We start from the raw sequence: 26,585 nt of genomic DNA on the forward strand, positions 1-26,585 counted from the left end.
GAAGTAGTTCAGCGGCACCACCAGTTCTCTGCAGGAGATTTTAGACTTTCTTTCTTTAATGTTGTAATTTACGAGTGTCCCTCAGCTGGTGCCTGTAAGGATGAGCTGTCTCTTTGCACAGGAGTGGGAAATTCGCTCGGCAGTGGGAACTGTCCCCGTGCCCCAGAGTGTGCTCCCGGCTGTGCCCCGCGGCCGCGCCGCCTTCCCCACCTGCGCTGTGTGGCCCCGGCACGGACCTTGCCTCCCGCTGGAGCTGCTGGGAGGAGAGGTGCTTTGTGAGCGTGAGATAAGGCTCCTTTCACAGGGACAGATGTTTGATTTCATAACACAATACAGCGAGCTGTAAAAAGAAAAAAAAAACTATCCAAATGTAGGTTTCATTGAAAATCATTTTATTTTGTATATTAAGGAAACACAGCCTTGGTTAGAAACTGAAATCCCCGTTAGCAGGTGGGGGAAGGAATAATGTTACTGATTCGAATGAACTCTCCTTTTTACACGAACAGGGAAAAAATTCTCAAAGACAAAAATGTGACCAGGAAAGTTTTCCATTGGGCATTTTCCTTACTTTCATTTTTAAATGATTTCGTTCTCTCTCTGCAGTATCTAGAGTCAGATGTAATGGCTTAGGGGCTAGTCACACCAAAAAGTCACGCCGGTTATGTTACTGTCCAAAAGAGGTACAATGGGGAAAAACTTGGTGAGAAATAAATTACATCAAATATTTAAAGCTCATCTTAGTTTCATTTGGTTCTGTTGCACACTTTAGAAAACACAGAAATGCAAACGTTAAGAAAAAGTGTGTGACAGATGCAGGAAGGCCAGAGCTGTCCTGCTTCGTACCAGGTTGAATTTACCTCTCCTCTCTGCTGCTCCGAGTCCTTTCCTGCAGACGTGGATGAGCCGGAGCCAGGGGATCTGCTCGTGTGCCTGTGTCTCTTCTAGTCCTGGGCCTCAGTGGTTTCCATGTCCAACTGTGACCCGTCTTCTGTTTCCTTTTTTCCTTTCCTAACATTATTTTGGAAATGACAACCCCTTCCTTTCTCATGTCCTTCTGTAAACTACAGTTACCTTTCATCGAATGATACCATCTCACCGTACATGGAATCAAAGGTTTGATTTTAAAGGGATATCATTTGCAGGCGTGGAAAAATATAAGCAGAAGGTGAAGTTAAAAAAGAGGAGCAGAGCATGGAGGTCGAGGCACCCATTTTGGAGAGGTGTCTGACCCTTGCAGCTCCAGCTGAAGCCTTCCAAAGCTGCTGGTGGTTAGAAATTTGGAAGAACTGGGTCTGTACTTTTTTTGCCAGAGAAATATGCACGTGCATGAACGTTTCTAGTTGCCATAAGGCTCTTCCTGCGTGCCCCAGCTCAGACGTTACGGCACCCAAGGTCCCGCTGCTCTCCAGGGGCCAGCTGGGAGAGAGGCACCGCGTCGCGGGGAGGAGGGAGCCGCGAGCCTGCGGCCCCCTGAGAGCAGGAGTGCTGGCAGGAGGCATCTCACCTCGGGGAAGTGATCTTCATGGGTTACTAGTTTTATCAGCACTACATCCTTTTTCTACTGAGAGAAGGAAGAGGGGAGAGAAATTCCATCCGGCTCTGCTGATTCAGTGGAGTAAAGAGGTGGAATTCATTAGGAAAAAATTGTTTACGGCACAGCTTTAGTCAGAGGTGCTTCCATTTTAACATTCTGCATTTTTATGATGGATTGTTTAAAAGACAAAGCAAGCACTAGGGGCTTCTTGGTGTTTTTGTTTTTATTTTTTCATTAAAGTTTAATTGCATGACTTGTTATGTGATGTAACTTCTGGAAATGCCTGTTGTAGTTGCTTGCAAAATGATTTTTGATTTGTTATGTTTGAATCTTAGGTGCAGGAGCGTTAAACCTCAAAGAGGTATTCAGACATGCATATGGAGAGGAAACATAGATATATATATATAGGATAGGTCCTGGTTAATGAAAGAAAAGAACTGAAACTGCTGTGAGAGAAGAATCTCCTTTATTCAAAAGCTCTTCTGCTACATCACTAGGACAGAGACTAAGGGCCCTAAAATTAGTATAACTATAATTTATATCCACCTTAAGGACACTCTGCCTCCTGATCAGTAATGGAGCCTTAAATATAAATGGATCCTCATCTTGCAAACACTCAAATATTTTCTTTACTCACATGAGGAGTCAAAGGACGGGTTTGTATAAGGAAAGTGGGGCATTTGCATAAGTACTCACAGCATCAAACAACTGGGAATTTGTACTGCTTAAACAACAACAATCACATTAAAATCATACCGCTTTAATAGTTTAGAAAAAAATATAATGAAAACATTGAAGCTGTAATAGATGTTGCTGTTTGTATTGGTATCGATTTCATAATTTGAGTTGTCTTAATCTTGGGTGGGTGAAGATTAAGAATCTCCGTGTAGAGGTGTGTGTGCGCAATAAGCGGGTAACGTCTTGAGCAGCCTTACTTTGCCTGGAGATGATGATTTGAGGGCTGAACGTTTCCTCCGTAAACCCTACGTTTTGGAAAACAAAACGGGATCTTTATAAATAAAAATCTTGAAAGGAAAACATCCATTAAACAGTGAGCTGGTGGAGAAAGTGCTTACTTTAAACAAGTTTTCCAAACTTCATTTGCAGTGTAAACACGACAGCAGAGACCTCCGAGTGCACAAGTGACGCTGACTTTTCCCCACTGTCCAGCACATAAATGCCCAAATTAAATCTGGAGCATATATGCTGAGAAAAGGGAGAAGGTGGCAGACGTCTTTGTATTATATAATCTGAAGCCCTTTACATGCAAAACATTTGTACCAGTTTAATTTGAGATGTGGTGGGTAAACTGATAGCCTACATGAAAGTAATTATTTTGGCTCAGTATAACTTGATTAGCAACAAATTTCTACAAAATACAAATAAAAATAAATAGTTAAGAGGTTGCTGGGCTTTAAACCAGTGCAAGTTTTTATGAGTTAACTTCTCATCCTCATCTTTAAAAATCCACATCTCTGAAATACTTGAGTAAGAAAAGTAAAATATAAGGAAATTCACTCTGTAGAGCATTTGTGAATTAAGGTCAACATGTTCGTAAAATGATGATAAAAAAATTAGCGGTGGTCACCTTCAGCTGTGGTTCATTTGAAAGACAGCTGAGCCTCATCAAAATAAAAAGCAATTCCCTCAGAGCAGGGGAAAGGAGTTGCAGTTAACGCTTTACCAGCAAACAGTGGGGCTGCTTTTACCTGGGAGAAGTGCCGTGTTTAGGGATTTCTCGCTTCCCATTTGGTCTATGCTCAACAATGAGGACTGGTTTTCACAGGGGTGATGTGATGCACGTGTCCTAGGGTGTGTATCTGCACCCAAAATGTGTCTTTGCCCCTTGGTGCAGGTAAGTACAGGTTTCTGGAAGGGCACATGCTTCTTTCCTCTTACCATTCCTCTGAAATTTGTGCCTCTACTTTTATTTTTTTCTGGGATTTTTATTTTTGGCTTTGTTACTCTATGTAATTTGCATGTTAGTGTGGTCTGTAAGTAGCTCGTTCTGGACTGGAGTTCCCAGTGCCCATGTGCCAGAGCAGGTAGGTCTAGAAGGGGGCAGTTTTGTCCCGGGGTGTCTGAGCCTGGGGGCGCTTGTTGGCAGAGGTGGGAGCCGAGACTGTCTTCCCTTTCAGGATGACACAGAACATTTTGGTCCTTGCTGCCTGTGGCTCTAGCAAGTCTTTCTCTGAACTAGACAGGAACCGAAGCCTGGTCCTGGACTGATGCCTGCTGAGCAGCTTCCCTTTTGTAGGCTGTCATCTGCACAAAATAAATATATAAAATGGAGTGGGGGGGGACGCAACAAAACAAGCTAGGGAAACGGTCTTTAAGTGTAAATAGTAATCTCCCCTTAGACTGAGAATTTTATTTAGCAAAGAAGGGGGTAACCTAGTGGTTAGAGCCCAGGCAGAAATCTTATCTCCTAGCTCTGGCTGAATGGCTCCTCGAGTTTGGTCAGGTTACTTTAACTCCTTCTTTTCCCCACTTCACTGGGAGGTGAAGGGTTCCCGCGTGGCGTGGCGTGCCGTAAAGCTGGAATTCTGACTGCTGGGGCAGCGGCTATGTCTGCAGGCATGATGACTTCACATCAGAAATCTCCGAGTTCCCATGCACTTACTCTTCTTTTTTTTTTTTTTTCCCAGTGAAATAATTCTGGCTTTTAAAACTAGCAAAAGCAATTAGTTCACTCCCGGGACCAATAGGTGGAAACATGTCATTTTAAAAAATGGATTTGGTTGTGGGGATCTCTGAGGCTTTATGTCGGGCTGGAATATTCCTGCTGCAAGCGATGTCTGCAGGCACGGGGTGTGCTCTGAGGAAGCCGGGGTCGTTCAGCATCGTGCTGGTGGTCGCGCAGCGCGTCGCTCCTGCATGGGCGTCCGCGGGAGCCAGACCCGTACCGCGTAATTGTACCGAGGAACTAGAATACTGCGTGTGCACTTCTAAAATTGGCTGGGTTAATAAAACGTGCTGATTGCTCCCCGAGGATATCGAGGCACTGGATGATATTAGTAAGGGTCACCAGTTCAAATCTGGGGCAAGTTGGAGACTGCGCCAGGCACGGTGCGTCCCCGCGTGCTTTCCTCACGGGCAGGTGACCGGATCGGTGCGGGGACTGCTGCGTTGGCGGCTGGGGACAGCGGGAGGGTGGCTGAGGGTGCACTGTGCTGCCACCGAGCTTCAGGGACCGCGGTGCTGTCCCCAGTCCTGCCGTGGGGTTGGAGTCCCCTCCCCTGTCCGATGTTAAAGCATGGGGCTGCTCGCCCGTGTCCTCGGGTTCACAGTCCGTCACGCGTCTTGCAAATTCGGTCACATTATTTACGTATTGGAAGCAACAGTTAATTTGAATATCGTGTCGTATGTTTTTAAACAAAGATGGTTTATTCCTGAGCTTCCAAGAGAAAGGGAAGGTGGAAATGCTTGGCTCTTGCTGGCCGCTGGTTGTGGGTATTCAGGCTGCCAGTCTGTATCTTTCACAGGAGTGGGAACGTTTTCTGGCTTCCCTGGGGAGGCAGTGTCACCAGTAAACCTGCCTGCCGTCACTAGATCGGTTTGGTAGAGGAAAGGCAACGGTCTGGAGCGGGGTGATCCTCCCAGCTCCCCGCCTGCCCCCCCCGGATGAGCGGAGCCTTCCTGGCCTTCAGCCTGTGCCTGGCGGCTGAGCGCTGCCGGGGGGCTCGTGCGGCTGCTGGTGCTCTGTGCGCAGAGAGCTTCTGGCTGCGCTCCCTGCAGCATCCTGCCCTCCGAGACACACGGGAGGCCGCACGACGTGACTCGCTGAGCGGGAGGGCAGCTCCTGGTCAGGCACTTGTAATTTTGCTGCCTTAGCTGCTGTTATAAATTCCTCGCTCTGGCCTTTCGCTTCTGATATTTTTCCTTCGGCCAAGTCCAAGACGGTTTTGTTACCTCCGGCTCCCTGCGGACGCGGCAGCTTCAGGCAGTGAAATATGCTCCAGCCTTTGGAGGGAGGACGGGGCCGCTGCTGGGAATCCGCGGTGCAGAGGTGTTACGGGAACAGGACGGGGCTTTCGCCTTCGTTTCAGCACTGCTTGCGTCCGCGTCCAAGTACAGGAAAAACAAACCTGCTGGGTGTGTGTCGGGGGAATAGATGGAGGTGCTGTGGGATTTATAACGTGGAATGAAAACCCCATAGCAGCGCGGGGAGGCTGGCACCGGGGCGTGAACTGGGGAGCCCACAAGTACCCCTTTGGTCTTTGCGCAGTGGCAGGAGCCCTACAGAGCAGGTGCCTCTTCTACCCCATAAGCGACCACCCTCCTGATGATGGTGATGGGTCCAGCAGGAGAAGAGGAGCGCAGAGCCCACCTTGCCTGAGAGGCAGTGCTGAGGATTAGGGAATTCCTGTGAAGGGCAGAAAAAACTCCTCAGGTTCTGCAATGTGATCATCCCGTTCCTCCCAGGGTACGGCAGAGGGCCGCAGGATTTCAGAGCTGGGATGCTGGCGAGGTGCCCCGAGGCGGCTGGGTCGGGGCCCTTTGCACACTCCCTCCCCTACGCACGTACACCTTTCCTCCGCAGATCTGGCTGCTTGCAGTCGGAGGGGAGGGCACGAGCTTCTCCCAGGGGTGCCCCCGTCAGCCACCACAGTCAGGCAACGTGGGGAACCCGGCCAGCGAGCAGGCGGGCGCGCGCAGGAGCGATGCTGGGAGCCAAGGCTAGTCCTGCTGATGTGGCCCTTTCTCCTGCAGCGGATCATAAAATATGGCTCAAATTTTCATTACGGCCTCTATTGATTATCTTTTGGGACAGATGAATTATAGGGAACATTAAATTAAAAAAAAAAAAAAAGGAAATATTTGAATGAGTTTGGGAGGTCGATGCCAGAACGGCTGACGCACCAAGCCTTACCGGCACTCGCCCCCGGCGCGGCCCTGCCGGGGTCCCCCCACGGCTCTGTGGGCTCTGCTGGGGCCGTGCTTGGGGACAGCCCGGCCCTGGTGGCTGGGGACAGCCCGGCCTCGGTGGCCAGAGCCTGCCTGTGCTGTGCCTTGGCTGAGAGGCAGCCGGGGAGCTGCCAGGGCAAGCCTCGGGTGGCACCGGTGGGGTCTGGCTGGCAGCACCTGGGAAACCGAGGGGCTGCGAATGGGGGAAGGCCAGCTCGCTGCATCTGGAGACAAACTCAGGTGTAAATGCGTGCAGTGATGGGCTCCCGAAACTTGCCCTCTTTCCCTGAACCAAGAGAGACGTCGGTGCCCACGTAACAGACCCCTGCCTGTGCCAGCCCCCCCGGTGCGCTGCTGTGTGCGCCCCTGTGTGCTCTGGCGCTGCTGGCACCTGCTGAGCCGCCGCGGTGCCAGGGGGAGTTGGGCGCGAGCGGGGCCGCGTGGTGAAGCCATTTTGTGTCAGATGCGTATCGGGTGCCTCCGTCCGCAGATGGCTCTCTGGGATGGCTTTAGAGCGCCGGGATCGAATCATCCCCGTCATGCATCTGAGTGAAGTCAGAGCAAGGGAGGTCTGGCTTCTCGCTGGATCTGCTCAGCGCTGATTTTTTGAGCCCGATTCTGGAAGTTTGTTCCTGTGGGCTCTCTCAGAGCCAGGTCAGCTTCTCCAGGTCGTGCCGTGTGCTGCGTGATGCTCTGTGCTGCCCTGCAGGAGCTGGCCTGGCAGGGCTGCGCCCTCTGCTTCTCGGCATCCCACCAGGGAGGCTGCAGTCCCAGAACCCGAGGTGCCTTTAAATCCTCAGCACGCTTTCTGCAGCAGAAAGCGGGCAGTAAATGGATGTTGCCCCTTCCTGCGGTAGCAGGAGCGTCCTGGAGCAGACGCTCAAATGAGCTGGGTGGCGTTAAACACCCTTCTGTGCTCCGTGTTCCTGGGGTGGCTGCTGCCAGCCCGGCAGCCAGTGCTTCCCAAAAATTCAGGTTCCTTTTCGAAAACTGAGAAGAACGCAGCCGGGGTCCCTCTTGGCCACCCACGTGCTCCAGGCAAAATCCCCCTGGCCCCATGCCTGCGGCCAGACCCAGGGTCCCGCGGCTCGGGGAGGCACACGCCAGCCCCACGCCCCGCTGCTGGTGCTGGGCGCCTTTCATTTGCACACAGGTGGCTCCGTGTGGCCGTCCGGCTGGGTTTTTGGAGCGTGCCAGTCTGTGTGTGTGTGCTGCTGGGGCAGGACTGCCTCGCCCGTGCCACCAGCGTGGAGGAGTGCGAGCGGAGCGCCCCGTGCATTCGCTGGGTGCTTTGTGGTGGTTGGAGCAAGGACGGCGATGGGGGAGCGCGAGCCTTCAGCCTTGCTTCTGGGGGCTCGGGGCAGGCGGCAGGGGCCGACGTTGTGAGCGCTCAGCGCACGCTTGCAGGGAGGCGTTTCGCTTCCTCGCAGGTCCCTGCGGATTTCACAAGCCATCCGCAGAGCGTTGGCTTCACCTGGGCAAATGCAAAGAGGTGGTGGTTTCCATGGCTGCCCGGCCTGGCTCTGGCGGCACACCCTTTTTGTGTAAGCTGGCTCCCTGGAGTCGATTGTGTTTTGGCAAACAGCTTCATAAACTCCTCCAACAATTAAACTGAAAAGGAGAAGAAAAATAAAACAAAGCACAACAACAACAACAAAAAAAGCAGCAAAACCCGTGCATTACGGAGTGAGACGGGCAAACGGGTCAGAGCAACTCCCCCCAGCAGCTCAGTCCTCGTGCCCGGAGCTGCCCCGAGCCCCCGGTGCCGGCGGGAGGCAGCCCCGGCCGCTCGCTGGACTTGGTTTTGGGAGGTGCCTGCGCTGCTCCAACCCACCGAGCTGCAGCGAGCTCACAAACACGAAGGAAAAGGTCATGTTATTAGCTTCTCTTTTTTTTCAAAGCTGCAAACATCTCCCTCTCTGGGAGGGGAGGCTGCACAGATGCCAGCTCTGATTAATTTAAATATTTACCAATCCCATTTTTTTAATTGTGTATGTTTGCGCTCTGTTTGTGTCCCATAAAATACCTGGTGTTTTGGGCGTACCCCGTTTGCAGGGTGCATGAGATCACACTGAAAAAATGCAGTGAAAAACATTTTCATGCCACGACACATCAAATAGGATTTTGAATTAAGATGAAGATTTTTTTTTTTTCCCCTTTATCTCTGAAGTTTGGGTGAAAGGGTTTTTCTTTTCTTAATTTATATCGAACTAAAGAGAAATCGCCCCGCAAATTCCTGTAAGAGTTGCTTCTGCCTCGTCGCATCGGGCAGCGAAGGTGATGTCCGTGGTGGTGGGCAGGGGAACCGAGAGCAATGCGTGACCGTGGCGTGGGCACGGGGGCTTGTGGCTGCGTGCGCCCTGGAGCTGAGCTCGCTGCAGGAGCTGCTTGGGGCAGAGGCTCCTCGCGGCTTGTCGGCCTGGGATTTTGTGCGCTTTTGGCTGTGGAGCCTCGCAGTGCTGTGGGAGGGAAGTCTTATTTGCGGGTTCAAGCAATGAAAGCGCTGCCGATGTTCACTCCACCTCCTGGTAATTGCTTTCCGTGCCCATTGGGTCAGTCCGATCCCAGCTGCGGCGGGGGAGGCACGGAGCTGCTCCTCAGGACAACGGAGCGTCCCCAAAGGGAGGGTGGCATCGCTGGGACCTCGACCGTGCCACCCCTCTGTGCTCTGTGACCTGCTGGCCCAAAGCTTGAGTCCTGGGCAGGGACTTTCCATTTCACTGTGCCTAAAGCTGGAGTTGGACTCGGAGAGAGTCCCGTCCGGGATACGCTGTGGTTCTGCGGAGGGCCACAGCTCAAACCTCCTGCTCTGCGCTGGGGAAGGGAAAGGAAGAGGGGAGAGGTCCGGGTGGGTGTCGGGGGGCAGCAGTTGTCCTTGCCCGGGCCATTAGCCAGGCTCTGAAATCGGACCTGTTACTTTTGAGGAATGTAGGGCAGCGGAGGAGAGATGTCGTGGATGCGCACGGGGCTCTTGCCTCAGTGTCCTAGGAAAATGCCAGAGCGTGGGATGGCGAGGAGCAGTAATTACCCCACAGCTTCAGCTCCACCACTGCACTCTTTGATCACTTATTACTTTTCTATTCCTTCTGCTTCTTGCTGTAATTGTTACAAAATCTCCTTGCTTTGGGAGGGGTCCAGGACTCCAGGGCCCAATTGCATCTGCCCTGATTCAGAAAGTGGGTCATGCCGCTTGGTCTGGGAAGAAGATACTCATCTTGCTTAGCATGATATTTATTAGGAGATAGGGAAGGGAATGCAACCACGCTGTTGCCTAGAAAATTGCTCTGGGGGGGATAGCGAAGGACTTGTGAGGGCAGAGCACGGAAAGTTCTTGCACACCCGGTGCCTGCTGAAGCCGTGCCACGTTCCCGGCTCGCCCGCTTCCCTGGCAGTGAGGCGTGCTGCGGGCGGGTGGGAAGCGGGGACGAGGAGGGGACCTGTAGCCATCCTCGCCAGCTCTGATGGAGCTCTTCACCTTCCTTGGAGCGAAGGCTGGTGGGAGCATGAGGAAGGCACGGCCAGGTTTGGTTTGTGCACGAGGATGTGCTGCTCCTGGAGCTGCAAGTGAAGCCCTGACCTGGCTGGGCTTGGACGAGCGAGCAGCTCTGCTCCTGGCCCCCAAAACACGCAGCGAGCCCAGGCGCTGGGTGTGTTGGGCGACACGGTCGGAGCAAGGAGAAGGCCTGCATCCGAAGCCTAGAGCGATCTGCTCTGGTCTCTATCTCTCTCATTAAAAGAGAAGGGAGCCCGGTAGCAGCAGCGGAGGGTGACCCACCCGGCCTTGCTGCAGCAGGGTCTCCCGTAGGGACGCTGCCCCAGACCGCCCTGCTCGTGGGGGGTAGCAGAGCGCAGCCGATCCTGCCAGGCTGGCTGGGCCTGTGCTGCTGCTTGCTGTGAAATCACCCTCGGGATTATCCAAGGGAAGAACTGGCAGCTCCAGTAAGTTGGAGGGCCGGATCCCCGACTCGTTTAAATTGGCATGACTTCACTGAAGCCAACGCAACTGCGCCGATTTTACACCAGGTGAGGATCTGGCCCAGAACCTTCTGAAAGATGAAGAGGGCACAGCAGAGGTTTGATGGAGCCCAGTTACAGGCGTGGGGGCTTCTGAGTTCTCCTGGCAGGGGTGGCCACCGGGCCGTTCCCTTCTGCCCTCGGCGGCTTCACGGGGCTCCAAATTCTTGTGGTCATGGGGAAAGTCAACGTGCGGCTCCCTGGGGAGGGAGGGGATGTGTGCTGCCCAGGCTGGGGCTGTCTTCAGCCTTACCCCGTTGCCACCACGAGTTTTAATTTCTCCTAGGATGGAAGGAGAGCCTCCACTTCAGCCAGGTGTCCGCGTAGCAGACGCCTGCTCCGTTGGGCAGCGTTGAGCACGTGCGCCCAGAAATTGTGGGTTCCCGGCGTGGCACGCCAGTGTTGTTTTCCCAGCTCCTCACCTCGTTCTCGGGGCGTTATGGGGTGTGTAAGGAGGTACATCCCGCCGTGTTTGTAGAGGTTGTTTGCTGCAGCAGCAGGCTCTGTGCGGGGATGTGCAGAATTCCCTCCAGCCCCCGGCGCGCACTCACATCCGGGGTGGATCTGGACGGTGCTTTGGCAACTCCCGGTGCAGCAGCAGAGGGCCGGAAGTGAAGAAGGGATAAAATATCCAGCTGAAACTGCTGTAGGATGTAATTACCTGAGCTGGAAGGGGGCCAGGACAGCAGGTATCGTGCATCATCTGCCGGTGGTATCAGAAGCGGCCGGCGTCGCGGGAGCGGTGGTCAGGACGGAGGAGTGACGTGGTTGGAGCGAGGGACGGCACCGCTCCCGCGGGGCTGCCTCCGCGGGCATGCAGCGTAACGGCTTTTGAAGTCACTTGGCGTTTGTTTCCATGGCTGTTCCGTGCACGTACCATGGTACCCACGAAATGCTCTTGGGGAACGGCAGTCCATGGATGGATGGCCCTGTCCTGACGCTCGTTCGAATGCTCCTACTTTTCCATTTAAATTAAGAGAGGAAAAAAAAAAAAACTTAAGGAAAAAAATACAAAAAAAAAAACCCAACAACAAAGGAAATTGACTTCCCAAAAATTGCACTAAGCTAACATTTGAGGCCTGGCACAAATCCATCTCAGCCAGGAAACCTCGAATTAACCAGTGCGTTCCCACGCGGCCGGGAGGGCGCGCACGGGCCGGAGCTTTGCACGGCAGGGGCTTGGGGCTGAGAGCCCCCAACCCGCTTGGGGCACGCAGCAGAAGCTGTTCTCGTGCTCCTCCAGCCACACCGACCGCGTCCTCTCGGTGCACGGCAGCCGATGCCGGCACCTGACCAGGGCGCGTTGCACCAGGACTTTCCCCGTGGGCTCCGCGTTGGTGCGGCAGGGGCAGGGCGATGCAGCAGGCACCCGCGAGCTGCTGCTGAGGCCGCTGGAGAACTTCCACCCGGGCTGCAAGCGAGGACGAGGTTGACAATTCTTCATCTCCAACTTGCGCGTGACGCAGCGAGGCATAAATCACCGTGACTGACTGACGCCGTCGGGTCGGGTTAGAGGGGAAGGCAGGGAAGCGCCGGCCAGGCCGGGGGGCAGCGCTGGGGCTGGGCGAGCCGCGGCCCCGCGGGTCACGGGAAGAGGCCGGAGCAGAAATAACGCCCGGTGCGGCGGGTCAGAGGTGGCCGGAGCTGGCAGGGCTGCGGGAGGCTTGCAAAACACCTGCTGTGTGCTCCTCGCCTCGGGCCCGTGCTGTCGGTCCCGCGTGTCTGCGAGGGCTCGTTTCGCTCTCCGGTTTGGGAAGGGAAATTTGGGAAGGGAAAGGGCCGGGCCCTGGGCACGCTGCGGGCACGGTGGGGCTGCCGGCCCCTTCTGCCGTGGATCTTCACGGCTTTGGGGTGCTGCAGGCAGAGGGCTTCGTGTCGGAGCTGTGATAGCATCTGATTTCAGACGCTGGGGGAGGTAGGGATGTGTTAAGGCTGAAAATATTTACAGGTTTTGAAGTTGAAACGCAAACAGGAAAAGCCCTTTAAAAAGTGAGTGTAGTGGATATTCAAAACAGGGATTGCCATGGAAACGCCACAATATTTGCTTAAATTGACACAAAGGTTGCTGGTTGCAGGGTTCTGACTTCTTTGGCTCCATTTTCTTTGGCCCGACACCTATCACAAATTGATCTCAACAACCCTCTTTTGTTTTGCTTCTTTTATTTTTGTCTGATGGAAGCTTAAAAAAAAAAAAAAAACAACACGCCACCACCACCAAAACCCTCCAGTGTAGAGATCCCACCTCCCAGAAGAGTCTGAAGCTTCCGAGCTTCTGTCAAATGTTGGAGCTGGGACGGGGTTTAATTTTGTAAGTAAGGTAAAAGTTCTTGTTCTCTTAATCTCTGTATTTATCCATTTCCTCCAACGCAGGAAATGGAAGGGAATTGTCTTAACTGTCTAGGGAGCGCGGGGAGAAGGGTGAAACCTGTTGCAGAGGTGGGAGCGTACGTCCGAGGAGAGCACGAAGGGGGAAGCGGGACTTGTGCGGGCCAGCTCGTGGACCGAAATTTGTGAGATTTAGCTCTGGTTCCCAAATCTGCCTCGCGTTTGCCAAGCGACCTTTGACAAGTCACTTAATTACCGTGTGCCTCGCTAAACTGGAAATAAGGACTCCTCCTTTGTCTGGTGCGGTTGTTTGTAATGTGTTCGGGGGGCACGTGGGGCTGATGGCAGAGCGCTCTCCTACCCGTGGCTGTGACACGAAGGCGATCCCCCCACGAAGGAGGGGGGCATGTTCCACCTCCGTGTTCCGTGGGGAATTTACTCGTGTTCCCCGGCCGGCGCGGGGGGAAGCTGCTCAGTAAGTGGCTTAGCGCTGCTGCTGCTGCCACTGCTCGACCTGGATTTCTGTCCGGGGAAAGTCGGAGCCTGCGGCCCACCGGGCGGGCACCTCGCGGTCACCCGGGGGTTGTGCCGTGACCTCTGAGCTGCCAGCAAAAGGGCACGGGGCTGAGATGTGTCGGGCAGGGTGTGCGACGCCTTGCCCTGCCGGCCGGCTGTGTGTGACCCAGGGCTGAGGTCTGTGGGAGGCTGTGGCATTCGGCGTCATTGCTCGTGATTCACCTGAGCTCTTCTGCTGCTCAGCAGGGAATATTCATTTCCTTTTTGAACCTCTCCTCAGGGCAAAGAGACTTCACCAAGTGAAGGGAAGCCATCAGATTCACCCCGTCTTCACCTGAGACCACCTCCCAAACAAAGACCCTGACTCCTCTCCCGGCTTTGTACACTGGAATGGACCTTGAAGCCTGTGACTTCTCAATGCAAGGTACGGGCTCTGTTCTGTGATCAACTCTGAAGTAGGACTGGAGTGGGTTTTGCTCTCCAGAGCCTCCGCTCAAGTCCCTGGGGAATCTGGGGCCGATAAAGTTTAGAAGAAATACTGAAAGTCAGTGTTTGGGTCACAGATGCGTGACGGGGTCTTGGTTTGTCATGGGCTGGCTTACAAGCAGCCCCTGGCCTTGCTGCCCATCTCCGCCTGGACAGAGGCACCCCCCGACACAGCAAAATGCTGGTTTGAATAACTGCCTCCCGTAGCCACCTTCTTCCAAATGAGCTGGTGTGCAGTGTTAACAATTAGCTAAACGGTGTGCCAGAACAGGCTGGCACGGGAGTCCCCCGGGTAAGTATTGTGTGGGATGGTTTCTGATTGACTCGTCTCGCGAAAGAAGAGGAGTTTGAGAATGTCTGTGGTCACGGTGGGAAACTCAAAAGGGTTGTGTGGGGGTGGGACTCTGTGTTTCTAAAAGCCATTTTACTTTCTTCACTGCTTGGCTCCCATCGCGGCTTCTCTACAAAGAAAGGTACGGCAAAACATGGCCTGGAAGAAAGCAGCTGTAGGATAACAACGGGGGATAATGCTTCTTTCCAATGCTTTGAGGGTTTGGGAGGTACCCGGTGGCACTGCCACGCTGCTCCAGATGGAAGGGGCTGAGGATCCTGGCTGTGCCTGGGCTGTGTGTGATGTTAGGTCTGATCTAGATGATCTTTAAGGTCCCTTCCAACCCAGACCGTTCTATGATCCTGTGATCTGCAGGGGTAGAGGTTTTATTAGGGGGTACCTGCATACTGTGTCGGCACCACTAAAGGATGATGGTGTCTCAAAGAAGATCAGCAACCCCAAGTGCCTGTGGGGATTGTTTATCACTGTGTTCCTCTGATATTGCTGCTGTGCCGTAAATGGTACCTGGGCGAAGCGGTGTGTCCAGGGCCGTGGTGAGTCACAAACACGGCTGAGACCTGGGCTGGAAGGATCGGGGTGGAGGAGCTGCGTTGGCTCAGCAGGAGGGAAGAGGGGAGAAGTGACGGAGCTAAGATGTAGGTCTGGGGCTTCTCTGGCAGCTCTCCCTGTCCGTCCCTGGCCGTGTGCGACATGGGGGAATTTACTCATGTTCCAAATGTCCTACCATAAAGAGCAACAGCCGTGATCCTCTAAGGCTCAGCAGGGCTTAGCGCTTGCCACGTGTTCAGAGCCTACAGAACCGAGTGCTTTCAGCAAACCTGCCAGTAAATAAAGCGTGCCTCAGGAAGGGATATGGGTGAGCTGTGCCTTTCCACACCTTCCTCGTGCTGAAACTCCTCCAGGGTCTGGCATGCTTTATTTGGACAGCTTGGTTTTGAACTATTAATGTAGGGAACTCTGGCTTTTATCCCTCTGTAAGCCACTCTAGTGCCTGTGTCCCCTTTTAGAGCAGTGGCATGTGCCCTCCCTGGCCTCCAGAGGCGAGAGAGCTTCCCAGATCAGAGCTCTGCCCAAGGGGATGGGGTGCTGGACCACAGGGAGCCTTGATGGTTTTATGAAATAAGATATAATTTTCCAGGTTGACTACAGCAGGTGAGTTTTTCATCATACATTATGTGCCTCTCCAGGGAGGCCCCACATCCAGGGGGAAGAACTGCTGAGGAAGTTGCTGCATGGGCTCAGGGTCTGTTGACCTTCTCACTGCTTTCTGCTGGGAAAGCTCCTGGTATTGAAAGCCCTGTGTGTCCATCTGGCATGGGCCCGGGGTGAGCAGCCCCTCCGGGACAGGAGGGGAGGGGAGGAGACTGGTACATCAGCAATTCCTTCAGTGAACCTTAAGATTTGGGTTCTTGTGGATCAGTAATCCCTTGCGACGTTTGCCTTCTCCTAGCAGCTCCTGGGTGCTTTGTCTGTGCGCATTTGGGTCCTTCAGGGGCTGCTTTCTGGGGGACAGAAGCTCATTAGAGACAACAGAAATATTTCCCTTAGCTCCAGCTGTTTTCCGAGGTTCCCCTGCTTCTACAGGCATCACTCCAGTGAAGGGAGATGCATTTAGCCTTTCAGGCATGTGGCTTTGTGATCGTTCGTGCTCTGGACCAGAAATCCCAGTGTTCCAGTCTTCAGCCCCGGAGCAAGCTGTATGGCTTCTACTTTCAAAACAAGCTCAATGTACTTTGGGCTACAGAGGCTGCTTGCACGTTCTCCAGAGCCCATCCCTAGGCTGTGCTTGCTGTTTCACTTTCTGTTTATAAGCACGCACTGCTCAGTCCTACAGCTGTAGGGGTTGGAGGGTTTTTCTTGTTCAGTTGATGAAGGGTAGTCTTTTATGCAGGAAAAAATGTAGATAAGTACGTGGAAAAGTGATTAGAAATACCTGCTTTATCTCTCTTTGAATTTGCAAAACCTTTCCCCACGCTTCAACCCTACATTAAACCTAAATTTGGGGGGTTAGCTTGGGCTGAGGGCGTTGGTGTTGCTGGGCCGGGAGGTGGGAGCGCTGCCTCCCTCCGAGCTGCAGCGGGGCCCGGCCCGCACGGCTCCGATCAGAGCTGGGCTGGGGAGCACGAAACAGCCTTGCAAAATCCTTGTGGAAATTTACCCGCCTGCGTACGAAATCAACTCGCCTGCCTTTGCCAGGAGGAGTTTAGCTTGCCCATTAAAATATACATCTATTTATGTATTACTTGTTCTGTGAGAGAAAATTTTCCCAGGCAGTTACAAAACTCAGTCTAGACTGCAACGTGTGGCACCTGGCGGTAACACGCCACGTACAGAGATCTGAGCGCGGCGTCTGCCGTAGCGCCCTGGTTGGAGCTCACAGCGCCCACCTGGATCGTGGCGAGGACTTTCCATCTCCAGTGCGCTCACTGGAGAGAGGTCTGGCCCGGTTCCTGCCCGCGCCGCTGTGAATGGGGCTCTGCCCTGCCCGCTCCCAGCCCACAGAGCCAGGCAGGTATTTTTGGGGTGCCTGTGCTCAGCTGGAGCTCGTGGCCCACCGGGGCTGCAGGCGGCGGTGCCCGGGCAGAGCGCGTCCGGCGTGGCGGAGGGGAGGGAAGATGCTAAAAGCCTGCCTGGGATAAGAGCGGGGTTGTCACATCCATCTGCTCAGGCCCTGACGAGCAGCTGATCCATATTGTTAACATATTGCCTGCCATATGGGCTAGCTCAGCTCTCCAGGAACGCTTGGGAGACCTGACCTCTAGTGTGACAAGACGTGAGCGTGAAGGACGGGTTGACAACAGCCCTTGGGTCTCGGAGTGTGAAACCGTGTCCCAGCCGCTTCTGCCGCCCTTCCCTGCGCACGCCGCGTCTCTCCCTCTTTTCTCTCTCCGAGGGTTTTCTCCTCCCTCCCCTGTTTTCCGCATCCCTGGTCTGCACTAGATCAATGACCTTCACTCGTAACCAGACTGGACAGTTCTGACTCCCTCCCCCGGGCCTTCGATCAGATGTTTGGTTGGCGGCTGTGGAAAGCTGAATGGGGGAAGTCAAAGGCGGGGAAGGAGGATGGTGTGCTCGGCAGGCCGTGTCCCGACCGTGTCTGCTCTGGGAGTGGGACAGGGGCCTGATCCTGTAGGGTCCTTAGCACCGCCTGCTCACGGGGAGGCTGGTGCAGCCTCTAAATGGAGGGCTGGGTCCGGCAGAGGCACCTAGATAGACTGGAAAGGCTCAGGGCAGGGCCTGATTTTGTACCACCGCCATCCACAGGAGGGGCGGCGGTGCAGAAACTCCTGAGGTTTTCCTGCAGTGAGGGATTCAGCCGGGCAGGATTCGGCCCCGCTGCTGGAGGAGCTCTGAGCACAGGGGCTGCGGTGCAGCGAGCACGGAGCTCACGTGTGTGGGTACGTGCAGCGGCTTAGCCCTAAAGAAGCCCGGTGCTTAAGTGAGGGCTGACAGCTGCCTGTCACACAGCACAGCAGTCTGCTCCAAAACTCGGGTGGAAAAAGGATGTTCGGTACCGGGGAGATGGGGCCAGGCCTTGGTGCGCTCAGACCTTGCTTTCACCGCCACTGTCAGTCGTTCTTCTGGCTTCGTGGTGTGGGCTCCTGGAGCTGCTGCTGATGGAGGTGGCCGTTTCTTTCTCAAGGCTTCTGCCTTCACACTTGAGCTTTATGGAGATTACATCCTGGCACTATTAAAGCAAGCACAAGTTTTGACGTAAACAGTCAGGATTTCAGCCCTGGTTCCTCAGAAGAGGATCGGGATGTTTCTCAATCTTTCTTACCCATCGGCTCAGTCATACCTGCGGGCACGAGGTGTCTTCTAGTCTGCCAAGAAAGGGCTGCCTTCTTTTTAAACTCCTGTCCTGCGGAAGTGAGTGTCTTCAAAAAGGTGGTGATCTCGCTCTGCTGTTCTTTATAAAGGTTTTAGGCTGTTTTAGGTGCTTTTGCCGCTTTCCTTCCCCATCCATCTGCAGTTGCAATGACTACTGACAGTGTTTGTTTGTAGAGAGGAGCCCACTGAGGTATTGCAAAATAAAAACACGGCGATGAGTCTTGGTTTATTTACTCAAGCTTCAGTGATGTAACAAACCTGATTTTATGCTAATAATGACTCAGAAGCAGAGCTGGGAGGAGAAGCCAGATCTCCTCATTCCTTACACCATCTGACAGCATTTCTTCCTACCCTCACCAAATCCCCCAGCAGGTCTCGCGGGTGGGATGCAGGCAGCAGTTCTGCGGCACCCTGGCGAAACAGCTAGCTCAAAGAAAAGATGATGGGTGCTCCGCCGGGTTGTAGGGCTCCACTGAACACTTAGGAACGTGTCTGGCTGTGCAGGCACTGTGTGTGGGGCCGCCTGTCCCCCAGCTGTCCAGCGAGAGCCAGCGGGGCACTGACCCGCCGGGGTTCCTCAAGGAGAACCGGTTGGAAAGCACTTGGAGCAATCAGTGCTAAGCATGCGAGTGAGTGAGTGTTCAAGGGAAATGCATGTTCAAAATGTGGTTCCTGGAAATCTGTTGATAAAATGAAAAAAAAAATGTGAGAAATGAACAAATATTGTACAGTGAACGTGATCGGTTCTCTGACGTCTTCCACTGGGGCTCGTTCCAGAGCCGGCGCTCAGCCCACGGGGCGGTGCTGCAGGTGAGGCTTATCTCATGCTGGAGTTGAATATGGAAAGGCTGTTCTAGCATATTGCCTCTGACAAATTATGTATTAATGCTGGGGCTTTTTTGTTGTTGTTGCTGCAGTTATATATTAACCATTAAGAGCCACAGGTAAGCCATCTGCTGATGTAAAGCAGCAGAGCTGCAATTTCAGCCAGCAGAGGTATCCTGGTTTTTGCCAGGGCAGTTTGCGATCTGCCTCAGTGTCTGTCTTGGGATTCTTGCTGAGTTTGGCTTAGCTGTACGTTAATAGGATGTACAAGAGAAAAGAGGAGAGGACAAACTAAGGTGAGTTTGAAAGTAAAATGAGCAAACAATATTGCTAGCCTTGTTCTTTCAGAAGTCAAAAGCTGCTCCCCTCCTCCCCCCAGTTATAAGGCTCCGTAATGCCGAGGTTTCTGTGTTTAGGATGTGCAGAGATCCCACTTCAGGTTGCTGTGCCCTGCTGCGCATCCATGCCGTGGCCCTGGCAGAGCTGCCTCCTGCCCCCGTCCCAGCTGCAGAGAGAGCAGGGAGCACCCCAGGACCCCACCACATCAGGCACCCAGGCTTTCTCTTCGAGCCCGGCTGTGCTACCTGTCCTCCCCTTACCCCATCCTCTTCTCCCTCGTTCCCCAGTGCCTCTTTTTATGGGCTTACAGAAAGGAGAGGAGATTTTTCTTTCCCTCGTTTGCTTCACTCCATCGCTTCCATCTGTTCACCCAGGCCCTCAGCCCCTCGTTTTGCCGGAGTCCTGTGGCTCTGGGCTCTCTGGGATGCTCTCCTGGGCAAGGCTGGTGTGGGAAGGAGGTCTGGCTCACAGGCCAGCGCGTGCGGTGGGGGCAATGCGCCTCTTCAAATTAATCAGTTTTCTCCTCCAGAAATGCTAATGGGGGAAAAGCAATTAAAGCAGCCTGTTTTTTATTAAGTAATCTGTGTTAAGAGCTTGTAATGAAGTTTAGTGCCGTTGTGACTCGATATTTCAGCTTCACCGGTTTGAGTCAAAACAATCCAAAGTGGGAAGGGAGCGAGGAGGTGAGCTGCCCCCAGCACCGCTCGCACCCGCTGCTGCAGCTCAGCCTCGCAGGCATAAAGCACGGGGACCCCTTCCTCCTCCTCCTGTCCTGCCTGGGAGGGCTGCAGTGTGTGGGAAAGGGGGCTTGAAAACATGCATCCGTGAACTGGATGGCTTCGTCTGGTTTAAAACACGTTCTTAAATCGGGGGTGGCTTTGGCCCCTCGGAATATCCTGGCCTCTTTTCTCAGGGTAATTACAACCACCAAGCTTTCTGCAGGGAGCGACGAGCAGAGGAGGGACAACCAGGGGCAGAGGGGAGGGCGCAGCAGGGGGACTTGTGTCCGGCCGGGTGCCTCTGAGCAGGTTCCTGAAGCTCTTCCAACACCTGGAAAAGTTTCACCTGCACAGGGTGAGGGGATGGCGTGTGCCAGCCCTGTCCTCGTACCTCAGGGCATCTGCTCCCTCCCTCGGAGCAGCACGTCCCCGTGCCCAGGGCAGCAACCTGCTGGGCGCGAGCAGCACTGGAGGCAGCCCGTCTCCTCCTCCTCATCTTCCTCCCGTCCCAGGAGGAGGCAGGAGGAAAAAGGGACAGTGTCTCTTTAAACAACTCCATGCCAAGCCTCTGCCGTCCTGTTTTATCTGAAGTCCAACCGCATGTTGTTCCAGGGCCGATCCGCTTTAGCTAATTAATAATCTGACAGGAGCCACCCAAGGGATTAGCTGCTGAGACGAGCTAGACCAAACCCCCAGCAAATGAGCCCCGCGCTCCCCGGGGACTCGGAGGTGACTTTGGGGGGCAGGGGGCCGCACCACGTGCGGGAGGGTGGCGAGGCCCTGAAGGGGATTTATGGCATCTGGGAGGGCGAAGGGGGAGGCGAGGGGTTACAATTTATGAGACGTAAACTAATAAATCAGTTAGTTGAGGAGGGGAGAGGGGGAGCACCAAATTAAAAGATAACGCCTTAAAGGAGCAGCGTGGGCTGGTGGCGCTCCCTGGGGCAGGGGTGCCAGGAGGGCTCTTGGGGCAGACCCCTCGTGGCTTCCTCTGCACTGGGTGCTTGGGAGAGAGGAAGGGGGAAACCGCCAGGCAAAGGCGAAATGGTGCTGGTGGGACTGAGCGGGAGAGAGGTGGAGAGACGCAGCCTGGCACAGCTCGTGCCCGCGGCTGGTGGCTCGGCTTTTGTGGCAGAGGCGGCGACATGAAGGGGAGCACGAGGCCACCGCTTGGGATCCCAGAGGACAGGGCTCTGGCGGTTGCGGTGCCCCTGGCCTTGGGGAATAGGCAGGTATGGGACTCCTGGTGTTCCCGTGCACAAACCCATGTGAGTGGCTTCCAGCCTTGTTCACGGCTCGAGTGCCCTGCTGCCGTGTCCTTCACCTCCTGGTTCCCTGCCTGCTCAACGCGGTTAGCGCAGGGGAGTGCTCGGAGCAGCACGAGCTGCTCTTAGGAGAGCTCTCTGAAGACAGAAAGCGACACGTTGGCTTCTCCAGATTTGCTTCTTCAGTGACTCTTCTGGCAGTGACCAGGTTTGGAGTTTCCTCCCGAGGCAAGAGTTGGGTTTTGTTCCGGAGGCTCGCGGAGGCCTGGGACGTACTGAAGGTGTGCTTCAGGTGCTCCTGGTCCTCGCTCCAGGAGCCACGTGTCTGCTGGGTGGGGTGGTGGCCACGGGTGTAGTGTTTTCCCCTGCCTCTTGTAGTGAGCTGTCCCACAGCTCTCCGGCCTGTTGTTTTTCCATACTGGTCTCTTCCAGCGCCATGAAGCCTCTCCTGGGCTGAGGTTGCTCCTGAGTGCGTGCCCAGGCCTCCACTCTCTCCTGGGGCTGCTCTAATGCAAAAGGCAGTGCACGGTGGGGTTTCCAAAAGCCGCCTTAGGGAGATCTGTAATCCCTGCACCAGGATGGTGCCAGACATAAGGTAATGGAGAGGGACCTGGGCGAGGTCTCCCTGCAGACCCAGAGCGAGCCTCCAAACCCTCGCCAAAGGCCCAGCTTTCGGCATTGCTCCAGGGGGGAGACTCCTTTCTCTCCTCCCTCCCCACTTCCTCTGGAGCAGCCCCAGGGCAGCAGGGCCCCTGCCCAGGGCCAGCAGCGAGGCTGCAGATGCGGAGCAGCCCCAGGAGCCGGGCGAGCTCCTCCTGCCGCACCCCAACCCTCAGCACCCCGGGGCCCGAAGCCAGCCCGGCCCCGCGGGCGGCCCGGTGCGAGCAGCTCCGCGGTGGGCGCTGGGGAACGCCTCTGCTGACGGGGTCCTGAGCTCCTGTGGGAGCTGCCCTGGGGGAGCGCGGCATTGAGCCTGCACATCGCTCTGCCGGTGGGGCGACTGCATTAAGCAAACCAAACTCCTCTGACTTCTTCTTTTACATATCTCCATCTCGAGAGCTATCTCACAGGGTCCCCGGCGCAGGCGGGCTGGGGCTGCTGCGTGCTGGGAGCTCGGCGAGCCCGGGGGTGCTGGCCCCCATGGAGCTGCGCTGGGATGCTGAGCCACCTGGGCTGCCGGAGCGGTCCACATCCATCAGAAACCTCTCCGTGCCCTCCTGCTGGTGCTACACATCCTCATCCTCCCTGCTGGGGCCGAGGCGTGCGGTGGGAGCGTGCGGGGAGGCTCCTCCGGAGGCTGGGCTGGCAGTCGCGCCGTCGCAGGCTCTCATGCACACAGCCGCGGTTTGGCCTCCCTCCTGCAAAGCTGCCAGTGGCCCACGCTGCCTCCTGACCAACATCATTAGTGCGGGTATTTATATTTCATTAACAACATTAAGCCAAAATGGTATTAAAAGCAACACCAATGATAAATAGCTTATTAATAAACAGGGAATCGGCTGCACCACGCGCAAATTCAATCCCTTCCGAAACGTGTCTCCTACCACTAAAACCAGCCACTTAACTCCTGCCCTCCTGGAGAAAATTGAAGGAGGCTTTAGGGGAGGGTGGGATGCTTTAGGGGTCCCAGCAAGTGTCTATCATTGATTTTGCTGTCCTAAGCCCTCTCTCCCCACGATCACAGCCCTCTCCCTGCCGCGGGCAGTGCCCACAGCAGCGCGTGGCACGGACTCCCTCTCCTGCACCAGGCGCAGTCTGTCGCTGTGACCTCTGAGGACAGCCAGCCCCGTCCTTACTGTTCCCCGTGTGTTTATCCTAGGGATTAAGAATGTTAAAAATGTGGCTTTTCATGTAAGCTTGTCAATCAGTTTATTTTTATTTTTTTGTTTTTGTTTGCCCCCAACTCATTACGCTCTGAAATGACTTCCCATGCTCCTGCCCCACCCTAAGTACAAAGGCTCTTTTATTGCTCTTCCTGCTCCTTCTTTCAGCAGTAAATTAATTGCATCAGAAACTTGGATGGCTTTGGAGTCTGAGGCCCCTCTCACACCACTTCTGGGTTTCTCGGAGGAGAGGTTCCCCTCGCCAAACACGGCGCCTGCACTTTCCCAGCGGGGAGGACGTGGGGCAGGGCTTTGCCGTGCTCGCTCCAGCTGTGCAGCACAATTCACTGCCTCCCTTGCACCTGGACACGAGGGTCCCCTGCTCCCCGCTCTGTGGGGTCAGCACCACGCACATGCAGCTCCCAAATACCAGGGTAGCTCTCCAGGTGGTCACGCTCATCTGTATTGCTCTGGCTGCATGCACCGCGCTGGCTTGGGCTGCAGCGGCTGCAGGTGTAACACGGTGACTGTGCTCGCCCTGCTGCGGGCTGGCTTGCTTACCTTTCAGTTTGTGTCGCGCGAGGGCTTTACACGGAAGGTGAGACCTCTGTCCTAGCCTGACCACGTCTGAATGTCACCTCGCTCGTAACCGGCGCGGCGTTAGGCTTCGTTTTCTGCACTTACGTTCCTAGCTCTAAGCACAGTGGTGATCCTGAATTCAGGATTTGAGGTGCAATTGGAATTTTTCTGCCTCCTCCTCTTCTAGTCCTTGGTCCCTCTGTTAGAGGCTGGGCACAGGTGGGCTGGGGACGGAGCACAGGATTGCGGAGCAGGCTGGATTCATCTCCGTGACCTGTGCATTGCAAAGGAGGAGAGCAACTGAGCTACGAAGGGGGATCTGTCTATTTTTTTATCAGTTGTTTGCATGTCACCGTGTCATGGATTACATGCGTCCTGGTCAGCTAACTGTGAATGGGGTATCCCCACAGAGTCGTGTGAGAGAGGGAGCTCCGAGCTCCCTGCCCCAGGCCCAGCACATCCTCCCGGGCTCTGTCCTTTACCCGCACGAGCGGAGACGCTCAGGTAGTCAGAGCAGCGAGGGGAGAGAACGCAGGCATCGAGATAATCGTGATTTCCCCAGGGCCGTGTAGGGACTCGGAGGCTGATACCCAGCAGCATCTCTTCTGTCTCGCTCCTGCTGCAGCGTCGAGGACAAGCGCAGGAGCTGCCTCCCTCTGGTCCCCTCGTCCCGGGGAGATGGCCGCGCAGGGCCACCGCCCGCTGGGCTAGGAGGGAGAAGCGGCTGCGTGCGGCTGTATTTTGGGGTTCGGAAGGGCCCCGGGAGTGGGAGGTGGGCACAGCACGGTGTGAACCTCTCCTCTGGGAGCGGGTAGGGCATGGCCCGGCAGCCTGGGGCTGCTGCAAGCGCCTTTGCTGTCCGCTGGGGAGATCATCATGCTGACCTCCCCTGCCCTGCAGGAGCTGATGTGCACCACTGCCTCGGGTACGGGTGGTGCTGAGGCTTCTTGGGACTGTGGGGGATAAAACCGGGCTTCTCCCTTAGTCCTTCTCCGTTGTGCTCCTTTCCGTACTTGTCGAAGGGTCTCTCTATCGCATAAACTGCCGGTGGCAGCCAGACCTCGGGCTCTTTCTCTCCTGTGAATAACCAAACTAAGACTTGAGGTCTTGAGTCCTGTGGTTGGTGGGGGAAGGCTGGTGTCGGAGACTCTTGGGTGGAAGGCAGCGTAACTTCCCCGTCTGCTGAGGCACGCGCTTCGTGGGAAGCCCTTGGTGCTCCTGGGAGGACAGCTCGTGTCCGAGGGCTGCGGGCTGTGCCCCGATCCCTGCCTTCAGGTACAGCTCTGCTGGGGGGTGTCTGGGGCAGCCTCCCCAGGGTCCTGCTGCAGGGGTGGGGAGCTGCTCAGCACCCCAGCTCCCAAACCGTCGCGCTCAGCGCCCTTCCCTAGCAGTTTCCCCAGCCCCACGAGCTGCCTGTTCCATTGCAGCTCTGTGGAGCGTCTTCCCTTGAAAGGAATTTTAATCAAACTTGACTGAGGAGTTCTGAAAAACACGAGGAAGTAATTAGAAATATGAATTTACAGCCTGCTGGAGTACCTCCCTCTGTTTCCCTCTCGCTGCATAACGCCTGTGTTTACCCACGTTTCCTACCGTTACCGGTCTCATTCTTCAAGCCCTCCTCCACTCCACCACCTCGGTCCAAACCCCGTCTGTCAGATTTGTGACCCTCGGAGAGAAGGTGGAGCCAGCTCTGCGGGAAGGCTGCGGCCCTCGCCTGCTCCTGCGAGGCAGTAAGAAGCCAGCAGGACAGTCCCAGGAGGAAGTTGCAGGTTCCCTGAAGGAAATTGGCTGGAACAGCCTCCCTGATTGTCTGTGATTTCCCAGCTAGATAGGCCCCAGGGGAAGGGGTAGGCTGGAGCAGGGTGGAATCAGCCTGGAAATGAGGATGGGCTGGATGCTTCCTCCACGAGGTGGTATTTTCTGCTTCACGCTCTTCACAAGGGTCTTTTGGGGTTCTCACGTGTGAGACCTTTATCCTGGGAAGGCATCGAGCTTGGACGAGCGTGGGCTCCGTACCCAGCTCCCAAGGCAGGTCACGTACCCAGTGCCATTCATGGGTCACACCGCAGTGCCGTTGTCTCTGCCCCCTGGTTCCAGTTTGTGTCCTCCTCCTCTTGTCCTGCGAGGGCACGTGGTGAGTCCTGGGGTCACCCGTACAGACAGGAGAGCTCTCAGCTCTGCTCAGCGCACCCCACGGCTGCGAGCCCTTCGCAGAAGGGAGAGCGAGGAGAGCTGCGTGGGTGAGGCTCCAAACCCCGTCCAGTCGCCTTGGGCAGGAATTAAGGGGCGAGGTGTGAGCGGTGTGTGGGGGCAGCAGGAGAGCTAACGCGCTCCGGCACTGTTCCTCCTCGTCTTTATCTTGCTTTCTTCTTAAAGCAGCAGAAGAAACAGCTGGCGAGATGGTGGGGGCCTGGGGACGGGGCTCTGTTTAGACAGTTGCCAGCCTGCACGGGGATTAGGAAGGGCTCTGAATTTGTGGGTGGAATTTAGCAGAAATGGGAAAATTAGATGCTTTGTCTGGATGACCCTTCAGCGGCTTAACAAATGAGCTTCTAACCTGTAACTCTTTCCCTTTTTTTGAGGGTTAGGCCCTAGGAGTGATTTGTTTTCCTTGGCCCTAAAAGGGGCTAGAGGGCCAGCCGCTGCGGTGCCCATGGGGAGGCATCCCCATCTCTCTGCCCGGCGTGGGCTTGGGCTGATCAGGGGGGCCTGGAGCCCCTGGGGTGCCTGAGTCTGATCCTCATTTCGCTGGCAGGGCTCTCGTCTTCCTGACAGCAAAAAGAAACCGATCCCAAACGCCGTCCCCAAATCTGCTATCAAAGAGGCTGCTACTGCGGCCTTACCCCGGGCTGTTTGGTAAGAAGGAGAGAAGGGGGAGTATCGTAAGTACTCCCTCGGGATCCCCTCTTACACTCTCATTTTCCTGTAACCACTTTGTTTTTTTGGCTAATTAAAGACTCTGAGCAGTTTTCAGCCTGTGGGGTTTCTTTTATTTGGATCCTCAGCAATTAACTTTTTTTTTACTGAGCAAAGTTTTGACAGAGCTGGGTAGGAGCTGGGGCCCACGTC

The 26,585-nt window shown here is 55.1% G+C and overlaps 1 protein-coding gene across 3 annotated transcripts in view; it reads left to right on the forward strand.

Moving 5' to 3' along the window:
- Nucleotides 1–26,585, forward strand: part of CASZ1 (castor zinc finger 1) — a 183,324-nt gene that overhangs the window by 18,931 nt on the left and 137,808 nt on the right. For 2 of the 3 annotated variants that reach the window (XM_080563624.1, XM_080563626.1), the window contains exon 2: nt 13,578–13,721. The gene's annotated coding sequence lies outside the window, so the exon portion shown is untranslated. Of the gene's footprint in view, nt 1–2,169; nt 3,390–13,577; nt 13,722–26,585 lie in introns of those variants that run through there. The other variant, XM_080563625.1, reaches the window with a different exon arrangement.

Source organism: Anser brachyrhynchus (genome assembly GCF_964034855.1).
Source record: "Anser brachyrhynchus genome assembly, chromosome: 21".
NCBI classification, from domain to species: domain Eukaryota; kingdom Metazoa; phylum Chordata; class Aves; order Anseriformes; family Anatidae; genus Anser; species Anser brachyrhynchus.